Source organism: Artemia sp. Qi Xiang Cuo, chromosome 13 (genome assembly GCF_049724085.1).
Source record: "Artemia sp. Qi Xiang Cuo chromosome 13, ASM4972408v1, whole genome shotgun sequence".
In the NCBI taxonomy this organism is placed as follows: Eukaryota; Metazoa; Arthropoda; class Branchiopoda; order Anostraca; family Artemiidae; genus Artemia; species Artemia sp. Qi Xiang Cuo.
Genome location: NC_142806.1, coordinates 22,829,309 through 22,848,806, shown reverse-complemented (window position 1 = coordinate 22,848,806; position 19,498 = coordinate 22,829,309). Strand labels below are relative to the sequence as shown.

General features: G+C 29.5%; 1 long non-coding RNA gene across 1 annotated transcript in view; it reads right to left on the bottom strand.

The window, feature by feature from the left end:
* Positions 1-12,712: 12,712 nt before the first annotated feature.
* The window catches only part of LOC148945084 (uncharacterized), a 120,708-nt gene continuing 113,922 nt past the window's right edge, over positions 12,713-19,498 (bottom strand). Inside the window, exon 3 of the long non-coding RNA XR_016142777.1 lies at positions 12,713-12,909. This is a non-coding gene — a long non-coding RNA (uncharacterized LOC148945084). The remainder of the gene's footprint in view (positions 12,910-19,498) is intronic.

The following is a 19,498-nucleotide window of genomic DNA, read 5'->3' as shown; positions in this document are numbered from 1 at the left end:
TAGTTTTAGTTATAGTTTTAGCTTAGAGTCTTAGCTTAGAGTTTTTCTTAGAGTTGAAGTTTTGTTTAGTTTTAGTTAAGAGTTTAGAGCTTTTTTTGTTAGAGTTCTAGTTTAGTTTAATTTTAGTTAAGAGTTTGATTTTTAACCTTTGAGTTTCAGTTAAAGTTCTAATTCAGTTTAGTTTTAGTTAAGAGTTTAGAGTTTACCATAGAGTCTTAGATTAGAGTTTTAGTTAGAGTTCTAGTTTAGTTTAGTTTTAGTTACAGTTCAGAATTTATAGTTTTAGCTTAGAGTCTTAGCTTAGAGTTTTACTTAAATTATTAGTTTGGTTAAGTTTTATTTAAGATTTTAGGATTTTTTAGATTAGAGTTTTTGTTGTATTTCTAGTTTAGTTTAGTTTTAGTTAATAGTTTAGAGTTTTAGCTTAGAGTCTTAGCTTAGAGTTTTTGTTAGAGTTGAAGTTTAGTTTAATTTTAGTTAAAAATTTGATGTTTTACCATTGAGTTTCAGTTAGAGCTCTAGTCTAGTTTACTTTTAGTTTAGAGTTTACAGTTTTTTAGCTTAGAGTCTTAGCTTAGAGTTTTAGTTAGAGTTCTAGTTTAGTTTATTTTTATTTAATATTTTAGAGTTTTTAGCTTAAAGTATTATCTTAGATTTTTTGTTAGTTTTATAGTTTATTTTAGTTTTATTTAAGAGTTTAGAGTTTTTATCTTAGATTCTTAGATTAGAGTTTTTGTTGAAGTTCTAGTTTAGTTTAGTTTTAGTTTTAGTTAATAGTTTAGAGTTTTAGATTATATTCTTAGCTTAGATTTTTTTTTAGAGTTGAAGTTTAGTTTAGTAATAGTTAGGAGTTTAGAGTTTTAGCTTAGAGACTTAGCTTAGAGTTTTAGTTAAGTTTAGTTTTACTTAAGAGTATAGAATTTTAGCTTAGAGTCTCAGCTTAGAGTTTCAGTTAGAGTTCTAGTTTAGTTTACTTTTAGTTAAGAGTTTAGTTATTTACCTTAGAGTCTTAGCATATATTTTTAGTTATAGTTCTAGTTTAGTTTTAGTTAAGAGTTTAGAATTTTAGCTTAGAGTCTTAGCTTAGAGTTTTTGTTAGAGTTCTAGTTTAGTTTAATTTTAGTTAAGAATTTGATGTTTTACCTTTGAGTTTCAGTTAGAGTTCTAGTTTAGTTTACAATTAGTTAAGAGTTTAGTGTTTTACCTTAGAGTCTTAGCTTAGAGTTTTAGTTAGAGTTCTCTTTTAGTTTAGTTTTAGTTAAGAGTTTAGAATTTTAGCTTAGAGTCTTAGCTTAGAGTCTTAGCTTAGAGTTTTTGTTAGAGTTCTAGTTTATTTTAGTTTTAGTTATGAGTTTAGAGTTTTTGGTTTAGAGTCCTTTGGTTAGAATTTTTGTTGAAGTTATAGATTAGTTTAGTTTTAGTTAATAGTTTAATTTTTTACCATAGAGTTTTAGCTTTGAGTCTTAGTCAGAGTTTTTGTTTAGTTCCAATATAGTTCAGCGTCTTGATTTTTAAAATTTGGACTGATCTTTTAATTTTAGTTAATTTTATTTTTATTTAAGATTTTGGATGGTTAGATTAGTAGTAGCCTAGAGTTATAGTTGGATTTCACTTTTTGTTTATGTACATTCTATAGTTCATAGTTTTTTTTTTATATTCGTAGTTTAGAGTCTTTTTTATGGTTCTTATTTAGTTTAATTAAGAGTTTATAGTTTTATCAAATCATAATAGATTATAGTTTTTTTTGAGGTTTTAGTTTAGTTTAGTTTTAGTTAAGAGTTTAGAGTTTTTTAGCTTAGAGTCCTAGCTTAGAGTTTTTGTTAGAGTTCTAGTTTAGTTTTAGTTAAGAGTTTGGTGTTTTACCTTTAGAGTTATGGCTTATATTTTTTGCTACAGTTCTGGTTGTTTAGTTTTATAGTTAAGATCAGGTAATTGCAGCGTTAAGTCTTATGTTATATTTTTATATAGATCTCTAGTTTAGTTTAGTTTTGTTTAATTTATTAGAGTTTTATCTTATCGTCTGATTTTATAGTTTTCGCTTAGTTTCTCTTCTAATTTAGCTTTAGTTAAGAGCTTCTAGTTTTAGCATATGGCATTAGAATAGAGTTTTAGCTAGGGTTCTATTCTAGTTTAGTTTTAGCTAAGAGTTTAGAATTTTAGCTTAGAGTCTTAGCTTATAGTTTTAGTTAGGATTGAAGTTTTGTTTAGTTTACTTATAGTTAAGAGTTTATAGTTTTAGCTTAGAGTCTTAGCTTAGAGTTTTAGTTTGAGTTATTGTTTAGTTTTCTGTTTTACTTAAGAGTTATAGCTTAGAGGTTTAGCCTAGAATCTTAGCTTAGAGATTTAGTTAGAGTTGAAGTTTAGTCCAAACTAATATAACCACAAAATTACACAATATTGCATAGAAATACCAAAACCATAGGTTAGATTAGGTTAGGTTAGGTTAGAGGTTCGGTTTCTCCACGTTTAAGTTAGGTTAGATTAGGTTAGCTTATCATGAGCGCTCATGATAAGCTAACCTAACTAACCTTTTCCGGCGAGTATGGTTAGGTTAGGCTAGGCTAGATTAAGTTAGTTTAGATTAGGCTAGGTTAAGTTAGGTTAGGTTAGCCCACGTACGCTTCACTTACGTTAGCTTAGGTTAGGTGAAAGACGGGCAAAAAGTTAGGTGTATGATTAGGTTAGGTTAGATTAAGTTAGGTTAGGTTAAGTTAGGTTAGGCTAGGTTAGCCTACGTACGCGCGCGTACGTAGGCTAATCTAGCCTAACCTAACTTAACCTAACCAAATTTAATCTAACCTAGCCTAATCATACACCTAACTTTTTGCCTGTCTCTCACCTAACCTAAGCTAATCTAAGTGAAGCGTACATGGGCTAACCTAACTTAACCTAACCTAATCTAACCTAACTTAATCTAGCCTAACCTAACCCTACTCGCCGGAAAAGGTTAGATTAGGTTAGCTTATCATGAGCGCTGATGATAAGCTAACCTAATCTATCCTAACTTAAACGTGGAGAAACCTAACCTCTAACCTAACCTAACCAAATCTAACCTATGGTTTTGGTATTTCTATGCAATATTGTGTAATTTTGTGGTTATGCTAGTTTGGACTAAACTTCAACTCTAACTAAATCTCTAAGCTAAGATTCTAGGCTAAACCTGTAAGCTATAACTCTTCAGTAAAACTAAAATAAACAATAACTCTAAATAAAACTCTAAGATAAGACTCTAAGCTAAAACTATAAACTCTTAACTATAACAAAACTAAACGAAACTTCAACCCTAACTAAAACTCTAATCTAAGACTTTAAGGTAAAACTCAAAACTCTTAACTAAAACTAAACTAAACTAAAACTCTAACAAAAACTCTAAGCTAAGACTCTAAGGTAAAACACTAAACTCTTAACTAAAAGTAAACTAAACTAGAACTCTAACTGAAACTCAAAGGTAAAACATCCAATTCTTAACTAAAATTAAACTAAACTAGAACTCTAACAAAACTCTAAGCTAAGACTCTAAGCTAAAAATCTAAACTCTTAACTAAAACTAAACTAGAAATCTAACTAAAACTCTAAGCTAATACTCTAAGTTCAAACACTAAACCCTTATATAAAAGTAAAATAAAATATAGCTCTAAATGCAACTCAAAGGTGAAACATCAAATTCTCAACTAAAATTAAACTAAGCTAGAAATCTAACAAAAACTCTAAGCTAAGACTCTAATGTAAAACTCTAAACTCTTAAGTAAAACTAAGCTAAACTAGAACTCTAACAGAATCTGTAAGCTAAGACTCATCTAAAACTCGAGACTTTTAACTAAATCTTAACCAAGCTATAACTTTAAGTAAAACTCTAAGCTATGACTCTACTATAAAACTAAAAATTCTTTACTGTAACTAGACTAAACTTTAAATCTAACTAAAACTTTATGCTAAAAATCTAAGGAGTAATTCTAAACTTTAAACTAAAAATAAATTAAACTATAAATCTAAATAAATTTAAGCTATTAATCTAAGCTCAAAACTCTAAACTCTTAACTAAAACTAAACTAAACTAGAACTCTAATTTAAACTTCAAGTGTAAGCCCAAACTTCAAACTAAAACTAAACTAGAACTTCAACAAAAACTGTAAACTAAGACTCTAAGCTAAAAACACTAAACTCTTAACTAAAACCAAACTAAACTAGAACTCTAACAAAAACTCTAATCTGAGACTCTAAGCTAAAATTCTGTACTCTTAAGTAAAACTAAACTTAACTAAAACTCTAAGATAAGTCTCTAAGCTAAAACTCTAAACTCCTAACTATTACTAAACTAAACTTCAACTCTAACAGAAACTATAATCTAAGACTATAAGATAAAACTCTAAACTATTAACTAAAAATAAAACTAAAATAAACTAAAACTTAAAAAAAAACTCTAAGCAAACACTATAAGCTAAAAACTATAAACGCTTAAATAAAAATAAAATAAACTAGACCTGTAAAAAAAACTACAATATAAGACTTTAAGTTAAAAAACTCAAAACTCTAAACTAAATCGAAAGTAAACTATAAGTTTAACAACAACTCTAGGCTATGACTATATGGTAAAAAACTGTAAGATCTAAACTAAAAGTAAACTAGACTAAAACTCTAACTGAAACTCAAAGGTAAAACATCAAATTTTTAACTAAAATTAAACTAAATTTCAACTCTAACAAAAACTCTAAGCTAAGAGTCTAAGCTAAAACTGTAAACTATTAACTAAAACTAAACTAAACTAGAACTTCAACAAAAACTCTAAGCTAAATACTCTAAACTCTTAACTAAAAATTAAACAAACTATAACTTTAAGTAAAACTATAATATATGAATACACTCTAAAACTAATAATTTTTAAATTTAGCTAAAACTAAACTAAAATATAGCCATCAGAAAAACTCTTAGCTAAGACTCTATGGTAAGCACTAAACTCTTAGCTAAAACTAAACTAAAAAAGAGCTCTCACTGAAACTCAATGGTAAAAAAATCAAACTCTTAACTAAAATTAAACTAAACTAGAACTCTAAGAAAAAAAACTCTAAACTCTTAACTAAAACTAAACTAAACTTCAACTCTAACAAAAACTCTAAGCTAAGAATCTTAAGCTAAAACTCTAAACTAAAACTAAGCTATACTAGAACTTCAACATAAACTCTAAGCTAAGACTCTAATCTAAAATCACTAAACTCCTAACTAAAATAAACTATAACTCTAACAAAAACTCTTAGCTGTGACTCTAAGCTAAAAGTCTAAACTATTAACTAAAACTAAACTAGAACTCTAAGCTAAGACTCTAAGGTAAAACATCGAACTCTTAACTATAACTAAACTAAACTAGAACTCTAACTGAAAGTCAAAGGTAAAACATCAAACTCTTAACTAAAATTAAACTAAACTAGAACTCTAACAAAAAACTCTAAGCTAAGACTCTAAGGTAAAACTCTAAACTCTTAACTAAAACTAAACTAAACTAGAAATCTAACTAAAACTCTGAGCTAAGACTCTATGGTAAACTCTAAACTCTTAACTAAAACTATACTAAACTATAACTATAACTTAAACTCACATTTAAAAAAACAAACTCTTAAATAAAATTAAAATAAACTATAACTCTAACAAAAAAAAAACTCTAAACTCTTAACTAAAACTAAACTAAACTAGAACTCTAACAAAAGCTCTAAGCTAAGACTCTAAGCTAAAAAAAACTCTTAACTAAAACTAAACCAAACAAAAACTTTAAGCTAAGACTCTAAGCTAAAAACTCTAAGCTCTTAACTAAAACTAAACTAAACTAGAACTCAAACAAAAACTCTAAGCTAAGACTCTAATCTAAAACTCTAAAATATAAACTAAAACTAAAATAAACTACAAATTCAACAAAAACTCTAATCTAAAAACTCTAAACTCTTAAATAAAAATTAACCAAACTATAACTTTAAGTAAAACTCTAAGCTATCACTCTAAGCTAGAACTATAAATTCTGAACTGTAAATAAAACTAAACTAAACTATAACTCTCAATAAAACTATAATATAATAATATATTTTAAAATATTAAATTTTAACTAAAACTAAAATATACTATAACTCTAACTGAAACTAAAATGTAAAAATTCAAACTCTTAACTAAAATTAAACTAAACTAGAACTCTAACAAAAAAAAATCTAAACTCTTAACTAAAACTAAATTAAACTTCAACTCTAACAAAAACTCTAAGCTAAGACTCTAAGCTAAAACTCTAAAGTAAAACTAAACTAAACTAGAACTTCAACATAAATCTAAGCTAAGACTCTAAGCTAAAAACACTAAACTCTTAACTTAAGCTAAACTAGAACTCTAGCAAAAACTCTTAGCTGAGACTGTAAGCTAAAACTCTAAACTCTTAAATAAAACTAAACTAAACTAGAACTCTAAGCTAAGACTCTAAGTTAAAACACCAAACTCTTAACTAAAACTAAACTAAACTAGAACTCTAACTGAAACTCAAAGATAAAACATCAAACTCTTAGCTAAAATTAAACTAAACTAGAACTCTAACAAAAAACTCTAAGCTAAGACTCTAAGCTAAAACTCGAAACTCTTAACTAAAACTTAGTCAAACTAAAACTTTAAGTAAAACTCTAAGCTATGACTCTAAGCTAAAACTCTAAATTCTTAACTGTAACTAAACTAAACTTCAAATCTAACTAAAACTCTAAGCTAAGACTATAAGGTAAAACTATAAAATCTTAACTAAAACTAAACTAAACTAGAACTCTAAAAAAAACTCTGAGCTAAGACTCTAAGCTAAAACTCGAAACTCTTAACTAAAACTTAACCAAACTATAACTTTAAGTAAAATTCTAAGCTATGACTGTAATATAAAACTCTAAGTCCTGAACTGTAACTAAACTAAAATATAACTCTGAATAAAACTCTAAGCTACGTCTCTAAGCTAAAAACTCTAAACTCTAAACTTAAAATTAACTAAGCTAGAACTCTAACAAAAACTCTAAGCTGAGACTCTAAGCAAAAAAAACAAAAAACTCTAAGCTAAGACTCTAAGCCAAAACTCGAAACTCTTAACTAAAACTTAGTCAAACTAAAACTTTAAGTAAAACTCTAAGCTATGACTCTAAGCTAAAATTCTAAATTCTTAACTGTAACTAAACTAAACTTCAAATCTAACTAAAACTCTAAGATAAGACTATAAGTTAAAAATCTAAACTATTAAATAAAAATAAACTAAAATAGAACTCTAAAAAAAACTCTGAGCTAATACTCTAAGATAAAACTCGAAACTCTTAACTAAAACTTAACCAAACTACAACTTTAAGTAAAATTATAAGCTATAACTCTAAGCTAAAACTCTAAATTCTGAACTGTAACTAAACTAAACTAAACTAGAAATCTTAATAAAACTATAATCTATGACTATAAGATAAAAACTATAAAATCTTAAATAAAAATAAACTAAAATAGAACTATAACAAAAACTCTAAGATAATAATCTAATCAAAAAAAAAACTATAAAATTTTAAATAAAGCTAAACCAAACTAAAAATTTAAGCTAAGACTCTAAGATAAAAACTCTAAACTCTTAACTAAAAGTAAACTAAAATATAACTCTAACTGAAACTCAAAGGTAAAACATCAAATTATTAACTAAAATTAAACTAAACTTCAACTCTAACAATAACTCTAAGCTAAGACTCTAAGCTAAAACTCGAAACTCGTAACTAAAACTTTAATAAACTACAACTTTAATTAAAATTTTAATCTATTAATCTAATATAAAAATATAAATTCTGAACTTTAAATAAAATAAAATAAATTATAAATATTAATAAAAATATAAGCTAATAATATAATATAAAAAATTTAAACTCTTAACTAAAAATAAAATAAACTATAACTATCACAAAAAATCTAAGATAAAACTCTAAGATAAAAATAAACTATTAACTAAAAATAAACCAAACTAAAAATTTAAGCTAACACTCTAAGCTAAAAAATCTAAACTCTTAACTAGAATTAAACTAGAACTCTAACAAAAACTCTAAGCAAAGAATCTAAGCTAAAACTCTAAACTATTAACTAAAACTAAACTAAACTAGAACTTCAACATAAACTCTAAGCTAAAAACTCTAAACTCTTAACTAAAACTTAACCAAACTATAACTTTAAGTAAAACTCTAAGCTATGACTCTAAGCTAAAACTCTAAATTCTGAACTGTAACTAAAACTAAACTTAACTAGAACTCTAACTAAAACTCTAAGCTAAGGCTCTATGGTAAACTCTAAACTCTTAACTAAAACTAAACTAAAATATAACTCTAAATGAAAATCAAATTTAAAAAAAAAAACTATTAACTAAAATTAAACTAAACTAGAAATAAAAAAAAAAAAACAACTCTAAACTCTTAACTAAAACTAAACTAAACTTCAACTCTAACAAAAACTCTAAGCTAAGACTCTAAGCTATAACTCTAAACTAAAACTAAACTATACTAGAACGTCAACATAAACTCTAATCTAAGACTCTAAGCTAAAAACAATAAAATCTTAAATAAAACTAAATAAACAAGAAATCTAACAAAAAATCTAAGCCGAGACTCTAAGATAAAACTATGAACTCTTAAGTAAAACTATACTAGAACTAAAACTCTAATCTAAGAATCTGTGTTTAAACCTCAAACTCATAACTAAAATTAAACTAAACTAGAACTCTAACTGAAACTCAAAGATAAAACATCAAACTCTTAGCTAAAATTAAACTAAACTAGAACTCTAACAAAAAACTCTAAGCTAAGACTCTAAGCCAAAACTCGAAACTCTTAACTAAAACTTAGTCAAACTAAAACTTTAAGTAAAACTATAAGATATGACTCTAAGATAAAATTCTAAATTCTTAACTTTAACTAAACTAAACTTCAAATCTAACTAAAACTCTAAGCTAAGACTATAATGTAAAACTCTAAAATCTTAACTAAAACTAAACTAAACTAGAACTCTAACAAAAACTCTGAGCTAAGACTCTAAGCTAAAACTCGAAACTCTTAACTAAAACTTAACCAAACTACAACTTTAATTAAAATTCTAAGATATGACTATAAGCTAAAACTCTAAATTCTGAACTGTAAATAAACTAAACTAAATTAGAACTCTGAATAAAACTCTAAGCTAAGACTCTAAGCTAAAAACTCTAAACTCTTAACTAAAAGTAAACTAAACTAGAACTCTAACAAAAACTCTAAGCTAAGACTCTAAACAAAAAAAAACTCTAAACTTTTAACTAAAACTAAACCAAACTAAAACTTTAAGCTAAGACTCTAAGCTAAAAACTCTAAACTCTTAACTAAAAGTAAACTAAACTAGAACTCTAACTGAAACTCAAAGGTAAAACATCAAATTCTTAACTAAAATTAAACTAAACTTCAACTCTAACAATAACTCTAAGCTAAGACTCTAAGATAAAACTCGAAACTCTTAACTAAAACTTAACCAAACTACAACTTTAAGTAAAATTATAAGCTATGACTCTAAGCTAAAACTCTAAATTCTGAACTGTAACTAAACTAAACTAAATTATAACTCTTAATAAAACTCTAAGTTAAGACTCTAAGATAAAAACTATAAACTCTTAACTAAAACTAAACTAAACTAGAACTCTAACAAAAACTATAAGCTAAGACTATAAGCTAAAAAAAACTCTTAACTAAAAATAAACCAAACAAAAACTTTAAGCTAACACTCTAAGCTAAAAACTCTAAACTCTTAACTAAAACTAAACTAAACCAGAACTCTAAAAAAAACTCTAAGCTAAGACTCTAAGCTAAAACTCTAAACTATTAACTAAAACTAAACTAAACTAGAACTTCAACAAAAACTCTAAGCTAAAAACTCTAAACTCTTAACTAAAACTTAACCAAACTATAACTTTAAGCTAAGACTCTAAGCTAAAAATCCTAAATTCTGAACTGTAACTAAAACTAAACTAAACTATAACTCTAACTAAAACTCTAAGCTAAGACTCTATGGTAAACTCTAAACTTTTAACTAAAACTAAACTAAACTAGAACTCTAACTTAAACTAAAAGTTAAAAAATCAAACTCTTAACTAAAATTAAACTAAACTAGAACGCTAACAAAAAAAAACCTCTAAACTCTTAACTAAAACTAAACTAAACTTCAACTCTAACAAAAACTCTAAGCTAAGACTCTAAACTAAAACTAAACTATAACTAAACTATACTATAACTTCAACATAAACTCTAAGCTAAGACTCTAATCTAAAAACACTAAACTCTTAACTAAAACTAAAATAAACTATAACTCTAACAAAAACTCTAATATTATAATATAATATAAAACTCTAAAATATTAATTAAAAATAAAATAAACTATAACTATAAGATAATAATATATTTTAAAACACCAAACTCTTAACTAAACTAAACTATAACTCTAACTGAAACTCAAAGTTAAAAAATCAAACTCTTAACTAAAATTAAACTAAACTAGAACTCTAACAAAAAACTCTAAGCTAAGACTCTAAGCTAAAACTCGAAACTCTTAACTAAAACTTAGTCACTATCATAAAATATTAAAAAATGGGGGAGGGAAGGGGAGGGGAGGGGGAGGAGGGGAGGAGAGGGAGGGAGAGGGAGGAGGGACCCTTTGAGGGCCAAGGGGGGGAGGGGGCCTTTGGGGCCTGGGGGGTCCTTTGGGGGTCTGGGGGGGTGCCTTTGGGAGCTTGGGGGACCTTTGAGGACCGGTGGCTTCCTTCGGGGTTGGGGTGGGGGGATCGGAACCCTTTGGGGTTGTGGTAGGGGACCTCACAACATTGTTCAAATGGAACTTGTGTATTATAAGGACCACAGAGTTTCACCCTCAAATCCTCTTCTAAAATCATCTTTTAAAATCATCTTTTAAAATGTCTCTAACTGTTTCGCCGAAATAATTCCATAACCTGTCTAAAACAGTTTCGCCCAAATAATCCCTAAACGTAAATTCAGCGTGTTCCTGTTGTTTTTGGCATCTCTGCGCTGAGGCATTTCAGATTAATAAGAAACCTGATTCCCGCGCTAAAACAATTCATCGCTAAGATGTTTCTTTGAGAATTGTTTCCATGGCGTTTGGTTATTAATATCTTTTGGAGTTCGACCAAAAGAGTTGTTTCCGAGGCAAAGACATTAATGACTTGGATCTATTCCTGAAGAAATGTTGACAGTATCATAAATTGCTGTTGACATCCGTAAATGTGAGAAAGTTCCTGTTTTTTCATTCTCACTGAGAAAACCATAAACCACGTGGGTCTCGTCGGATCAATAGGGGCCTAGACATAAATTGCTGTTGACATCCGTAAATGTGAGAAAGTTTCTGTTTTTTCATTCTCACTGACAAAATCCATAAAAACAGACATAAATGTGAGAAAGTTCCTGTTTTTTCATTCTCACTGACAAAAACCATAAAAACATCCATAAATGTGACAAAATTCCTGTTTTTTCATTCTCACTGACAACAAACAGACATAAATTATGTAAAAAAAAGTTGTAGGTGGCAGCAGGGGTGCGCGATTGGAGATATTAGGGCATCTCTACTTAAGGGTTCAAAATGGAATTTTCCACAGGAGCGATTATTGAATTATGAAATAAGTGATATATTCATTTCATCCTAGCTGAACTATGTTGTAAACTGCAAATTCACAAAAAAATCCTAAAGACTTGAAACAAAATGAAAACAAATATATTTACACAATTGCTACCCCATGTCTCGTCTTGTCACGGTAGGCCAGTTCGCATTTAGATCTTTCATATATTGTCTATGTTGCTCTTCGGTTAAATCAAAAATAAATAAATAAAATACCAGACCTTGATTGTTACTTGCAGTAAGTCAGTATTCCATCTTCACCCAGTGGACAGTCCTTCCAGGTCTTAGATAGGATTGTGTTTTATCTAAGAACTGAACAGGAAAACACGAGAACTGATTAGGGTTTACTAACAGTAAGTCAGTGTCCCATCTTCACTCAACAATACAGTCCATCCAGGTCTTAGACAATTTTTTATTTTATCTAAGAGCTGAATAGGACTTACTGAACCGAACTGAATAGGACAACACAAGAAGATAATAGGGCTTAATTGTAATAAGTCACTCTTCAATCTTCACTCAAATGAACTGTCCATTCAGGTCTTAGACAGATTTGTATTTTTTATCTAAGAACTGATAAAGGCTTACTGAACTGAATAGGAAAATAGAAGAACTGAATGGGGCTTACTTGCAGTAGGTCAGCCCTCCACCTTCACTCAAATATACAGTCCGTCCAGGTTTTAGACAGCTTTTTATTCTATCTAAGAACTGAAAAGGACTTTCTGCACTGAACTGAATAGGAAAATACCAGAACAGAATAGGGCTTACTTGCAGTAAGTCCTTCTTCCTCCTTCACTCAAATGCACAGTCTATCCCGGTCTTGGACAGCTTTCTATTTATCTAACAACGGGGTAAAGCTTACTGAAATGAACACGCATTACAAGAAAAGAATACTGCTTACTTGCAGTAAGTCAATCTTCCACCTTATATCAAATGCGCAGCCCATTCAAGTCTTAGACAGCTTTGCATTTTATGTAAGATCTGAATATGGCTTGCTGAACTGAACTGAAGAGGAAATGAATAGGAAAAATACAAGAGCTGAAAAAGCACTTACTTGCAGTAAGTCAGTCTTCCGCCTTCACTCAAATGTACCGTCCATCCAGATCGTAGACAGCTTTGTATTTTATCTAAGTAAACTTCAACAGAGTCGTGAAAGTCATCAGATTCTCCAACCTCGGCGTTTTCAATTGAATACGGATCCACGCATGGTTTAGGCTCTGTGCACGGAGTACTATACCATGGATTAGAAAACATGTTCTGGAAAGCCAAAGCATTAAGATTCAAGATTTCTTATTTCACAAAAAATATAGACAAACAAAAATAAAACAGTTCGGGGTAATGAACTGTAAGTATGGAGCGACACGGCTCAGTAGTAGCCAAAACTCTAAAAAAAAGTGGAAATGTTTTTATATCAACAGATGTATCAAAAGAATAGGTTTATTATGCTGATTCTATATATAAAAGACTCGCTAAGTTTATTGTTACTAATCAAAAGCTATGAGCCTAAGGATAATTTACCTGATTTTTGAAAAAGGAGGGGAAGAACCCCCCCCCCCCTAAGAGTAAAGAAATTTTAATGATATTCACACCAATAGATTCAGCGCATCCGAGAACTCTACTGTGGAAGTTTCAAGCTCCCATCTGCATAAATGTAGGATTTTGGATTTATTGCAAGAAGAAAGATCACGGAGGCGTGTTTTTAAAAACTTTAAAAAAGTTTATTATTCTAATTAAACGGCCCTTGTGTTTCAGTAATCGTTCTTAAAGAATTAGGAGAAAAAGTCAAACTTTAGCGTAAAGAGCGAGGTACTGAAGTGGGGGGGGACTCCATTTGTGTACGTAATAATTTCTGTTCGTTTTAAGTTTTGATGTTTCTCCTTACTTTCAGTTAAGAAAACTTACTTCTTTTCATTTAATCTTCAAATAGACCCAACTGGAGGCTAAGCTCCAATCGAAGGCTAATCTAATATCAAAATAATTTTGTAATCACCCAAAAGACAAAAATTAAATAAAACAAAAAAGAAGGGGGAAAATATAAAGAAAAATTAAGAATATGACGAATTAGAGTCGGAGTGAAGCAAGGGACAAGGGAGGCTACCCGGCGTGACAAATTAGCAATATATAATGCAAACAAAAGTAGTATGCATGTATAAGATACTAAAATAGGTTGCATAATACGACCAAACACTCTATATTATGGACACGTAAAGCGACCAAACACGTTATAAAATTATAAATCCTCTTTGTTATTTTGTCTTTCGGTTTTCTTTATTTTCTGTTCCCGTTCCCGTTCTCATTGTTCCCGTTGTAATGCCAAAAAAAGGTTATACAATGAGAAGTACCTGTGATCAAATTTATTATTCAACTTATTAAAATAAACTTAAAAGAATCACTACAAACAAGAGTTTGGCCAATAACGCAGTAGGTTTTAGACTTTTACAGTGAGAGAACGAGGCAAAACCCAAACTCTTGTTTGAAGTGATTTTTGTTCGTCTCAAGCTTGATTTGCATACTCATTTTAAGTTTCAACCGTTTTAAGATTTTTTTTATTTATTTAGATTAGCACCTATTATAAGCTTGTTTCCTATGATTGTTTATTTAATTCCTGTTCGTTTTGGGTTTCATTTATTCTTTAATAGTAATTTCTTGTAATTTATTCATTTATATTAGTACTTGTTGTAAGTATTTTTTGCTATGATTGTTTATTTAATTACTGTTAGTTTGGGGTTCATTTCTTCTTTAATAGTAATTAATTTAAAATCAACTTTTTCCACAAAATACGTTTTTCAAAAAAAGCAAAGAACTCCATTATATCAAAAATGAACAAAAATAGAATCAAATAATCTGCCAAGCATACAACTACCCCACTACCACTAATCAGTATCAATAGATAAATGAAACCCAAAACGAACAGAAATCAAAATAAATAAAAGAGTCAAACTCAAAACGAGCAGAAATTAATACGAGTAGGGTCCAAAACCCCTATGCTTTCTAAAAGCCAGAATATAATTTTTACTTTACTGAAAAAATTCAAATGAATGTGCATTGTCAGTTTAATATACATATGCTGACATTTATTACATAAAATCTTAATTAATTTTTAATTTCTTAAAGTTATAAAAGTAAAAAAATTTAAAAGAATGTTTTTCACTAAAGTACAAATTATATTGTTGCTTTTAGAAAGCATAGGGGTTTGAAACCCTACCCATATTAATTTCTGCTCGGTTTGAGTTTGACTCTGTTATTTATTTTGATTTCTGTTCGTTTTGGGTTTCATTTATTTATTGATAATGATCCGTGGTAGTTGTACGCTTGGTATGTTATTTGATTCTATTTTTGTTTATTTTTGGTTTAATGGAGTTCTTTACTTTTTTTTGAAAAACTTATTTATGGAGAAAGTGTTTTTTAATTAATTTCTGTTTGTTTTATATTGTCATAGTCTTTTTCAGGAAAAAAGAAAATAATAGTTTGAATCTCTCCGGTATTCCTTTAAGAATTTACAGTTTGGCCAGATATTTATACGCTGGAGAAACTTTTTCAGCAATTTTTAACAACATAAACTCTTTTGAAAATCATGAGTGTTTAAGTTAGTCATAGACATCCTCTAATTGACCTGATAAATAAAAGTTAATGCCATTCCCAAAAAATTATATCTATGCTCGTTCACAGCCTGGATACATTTACACTCTTTTTAATTCAGTAAAATTTTAAGAGAAGAAGTAGTAATAGAGGTAGCCCCAAAAGTTTGAGCTACATACCCTCAGTCGTACTTGGTATATTGCTGAAATATCTTATTGGCAACCAGCATACAAACAGTGTGTTTTGAATTTATTTTAAGGCAACATTTAATTTTTAAGCATAATGGGTAAATTACATAACTGTGGGATTTGACCTACCCAATAACCCTCAAAATATAGTTACTAGACCGTTCAGCAATGCTGAACCAAATGGCTGTCTTAAAATTTCGATTAGAACTGTCTGGAAAATTATTAGCTAAAGAGGAGGGCTGATTGCCCTCCAATCTTTTGTACTCTTAAGAGGGCACTAGAGCTCTTAATTTTCAATCAAATTAGCTCCTTTAAAATATCAATGATATTACTAGCTATGATAGAGCATCACTGCCTATGTCCTTATATGCCCTTTCAGTACCTGCATGCATATAGATTTTCGTTTAATTAAAAATCCTCCTATACGTTCCCAAAAAGTTTCAACTTAAAGCCATTCGTGTCGTTAGTTACAGTAACCGTGGAAGAGCATTAAATGAATACACACAATGTCATCTGGCTAACTCAAAATCCACAACCTATGAAGGTATGAAGTGAAACTTTCAGAGAAGATTTTTGTTGTACGGATGACAACCTGCCATCCGTATGCAGGTTGTCAAAAAGGCATATCAGCAATATCTTGCCCCAGAGCTCTGGGGGTTTGTGCCAACCCTAGAAGCATTGTTATACGTTCTTTGGACAAGAGCTATTCAGAGCTATTTCTCCGGGGCTGGGGGAAGGTTCAAACTTTGAAGCATATTTATTTTGCCTTTGAACTATTTTGAATAAAAACAACATCAAATTGAATATTTGATGTATAATGGTATTAATTGTTGAAAGATCCATCAGTTTAAGAATTTATTTCACTATAATTTTATTTTTATTTTCAATGCTGTAAGAACTGGAAAAAAAAATATTTGTGATATAATTCGTTTTCATATAAGCGCCAATGACGCAATAGGATTTTGGTTTTTATTTACAGTTAAGGAAGGGGGAAGTATCCAAACTTTTGTTTGTAGTGAAACTATATTCGTTTTGAACAATTTTAGAAAGAACTAATAAATTAAACTGAATATTTGATGTATAATGATATTAATTGATGAAAACTCATCAGTTTAAAATTTTACTTCTTATTTTCAATATTAAGTACAAAAAAATATTGGTGATACAATTCATTTTTAGCAAAGCGCCAATGACGCAGTAAGTTTTACACTTTTACAGTGAAAGAAGGAGGCGATAACCAAACTCTTGTTTGTTGTGATTTTACTCGTTTCAAACTTGATTTGCATATTGAGTTTTAGTTTCACTCGTTTTAAGATTTATTATTCATTTACATTAATATCTATTGTATGTTTGTTTGTATTGATTGCTTGTTTAATTTCTGATCGTTTTACGTTTCATTTATGCTTCAATAGCAAAACATTTTTTTCATTTTAAGCTTGATTTTCATATTCAATTTCAGCATTAATCGCTTTAATATCTATTCATTCATTTATATTGTTACTGGTTGTATGATTTTTGCTGTGATTGTTTATTTGATTTCTGTTCGTTTTGGGTTTCATTTATTCTTTAATAGTAATTTCTGGTTGTTTTGAGTTTGAATTTTAAAAGGTATGCGTATCTGCTGAGCTTAAGTTCAAAATGGCCTTTTCTTTTCTTTGAAAAACTTCTTTTACGGAAAGTTTTTTTTTAATTAATTTCAGGATAGGACTAAGCACAGGAAATACCGGAGAACAAAAAAGAATTACTGTAAATAGGAGCAGGAAATTTCACTTCTGAATCTGGGAAATACATTTACTTCCAAAAATCATAGAGTCATTTATCATTCATCAGTAGTGTCAACAAACTTGGACTCAAGTGGGAAGACTAGAAGCATATCGATTACAAAAGAACGAAAACTGTCTTTCACAATCCATCATTCAGAAATCCACTGAGACTTCCAAAAGTCTCGATCCAATTCCATGTGAGAAAGATTTGCATTCAAAGACAATTAAAAGAGGAAATCTTTCTCTAATCTTCAAGTTTGACCCTGTGACAAACAGAGAACTCACTTATAAAATATGTTTTGACTTATGAAGTTTCGTTCCATTTAATTGCATGAAATTTTTTACTTAAGAAAATAATCTTGTTCTGCTTTTTCTTTTGTTAGCTTAAAAGCTGACGTAGCATAAACAGGTAAACACCAACGGATAAAAAAAACGGTGTTATTTGCTTTCCGTTTCTGTTGTATTCTTAGAGTATAATACTATTGACTAAAAAGAAGTGTGACATTTGATGTCACATAAAAAAAAAACAATGCAATTAGAGTCTACATTTTAACAAGGAAGCCTATGACAAAAATTGCTTTTTTCTCTCTTAGTCTGTGCTGTTTCGCTAGCGATCTAATTTATATTTGAGAAAACTATCCATTCAAAACCAGGTGAAAAGCGGAAAAAGGAAAGCGATTTTGATTATAGTAGTTTGGCTATGGATCTAGAAGTTTCGAACCGATTCTAATCAGACGTAGAACATCTGGGAATTCCGAGAAAATATCCTCTAGACGGTATCTTGTGTTTCTTTCATCAAAAGTTTTAAAAGTAGAAGCGAGTTCACATTAAAGATTCCACGGTCTTGGAAACTTTTACATGACCTAATAAAGTATTTACAGCAGCTCTTTGGCACAGCTATTAATCTAGAGGTGGCACCACTACTGAGCGGCACCAGTAAAATTCTCGGAACGCTACTGTGTTCGGACCCGAGTTAAAATCATGAGTGGCATATCCACCGTATCATGCCTCTTCGTGTCCCACATAGCATGCTTTCCGCAACATGTGACACAATCTCCACCAGACATACTGCGCGTTACCTGGTTTCGCTTTCCGCAACATGTGACAAAATCTCCACCAGACGTAGTGCTTGTTACCTGGTTCAGACGATATTTAAAAATGAATGGCAAGTCACTTTTACGATAGCAAGAACATAGTTATGTAATTATTTGATTTTAAAAATTTGAAAGCGAGAAAGCTTTAATGCTTTTTTTAAGGTCATGATTGGGATCTTTTTTTGTATGTCAAAGTATAGGACATGTACCTTGCCTCGCCTTGCGATTTCGATTCGTGATTTATTAGTGATTCTCTAGTGGTTTACCTAGGTTTTTAGTGATTTTGGTAGGAACTTATTTTTTGTCATAACATTGTTATGACACAGTTATAGTTTCATGAATTTTATTTGATCTTTTCTTTTTATTTTTTTTTCTTCTTCTAATATACATATTTATAGTCTGGGTTAAGAGTCAAAAGACTTATATCTGAAATGACTTTGAAAAATAGTTCTTAGTAATCAATAACAAATCTGAATTGGTTTTGTTGCAGAAATAAAGAAAAATGCTTTTTTTCGAATGAAAGCAAAGAGGAATAATAATGCTAAAACGAATAGAAATTGGTCAGTGTATGGAGGAGGCTCCCCGCTCCCGACTCACTCCCAACTCCTTACCGTAAAGTCTTAATAACTTTAAGTTTTATAGTAAAACATAACTTTATAGCAAATTTGCAGTAAAAATAGATTTTTATAGTAACCAATAAATATCCGAATAAATTTTCTTACAGAAATCAAAAAGAATACTTTTTTGTATGAAAGTAAAGAGGGGCAATAAAGCTAAAACGATTAGAAATTGGTCAGCGTATAGAGGAGCCTCCTCGCTCCGATTCAGCCCCCCCATTCCTTACGGTAAAATTTTACGGTAAAACTTTTGAACTCAAAAATTTATTTTCAAAGCAAATACACATCAATCAGCCCTTCCATTCTTAAGGCCGAGTAAAAAATATTTTTATTGTATTCCCTTTGCTCTTGTGCTTGAGCATTCACACCTAAAGCATCCAGGAAATTAGTCAAACTTTAACGTAAGGGGTGGTAGGTTGGGGGAGAGAGTCTCAAATATGTAAAGGACATTTACTGTTTGTTTTATCTGTAAATGTCGCTCTTTACTCTATTTTAAATAGAAAATGTTTTAAAATCTAATTTTTCCCTTGTTTTACTTCGACATCCAGGGTTGTCCTAAATACGAGGAGGCTACCACCCTGTCAACTCCCACTCTTTCATCCCAC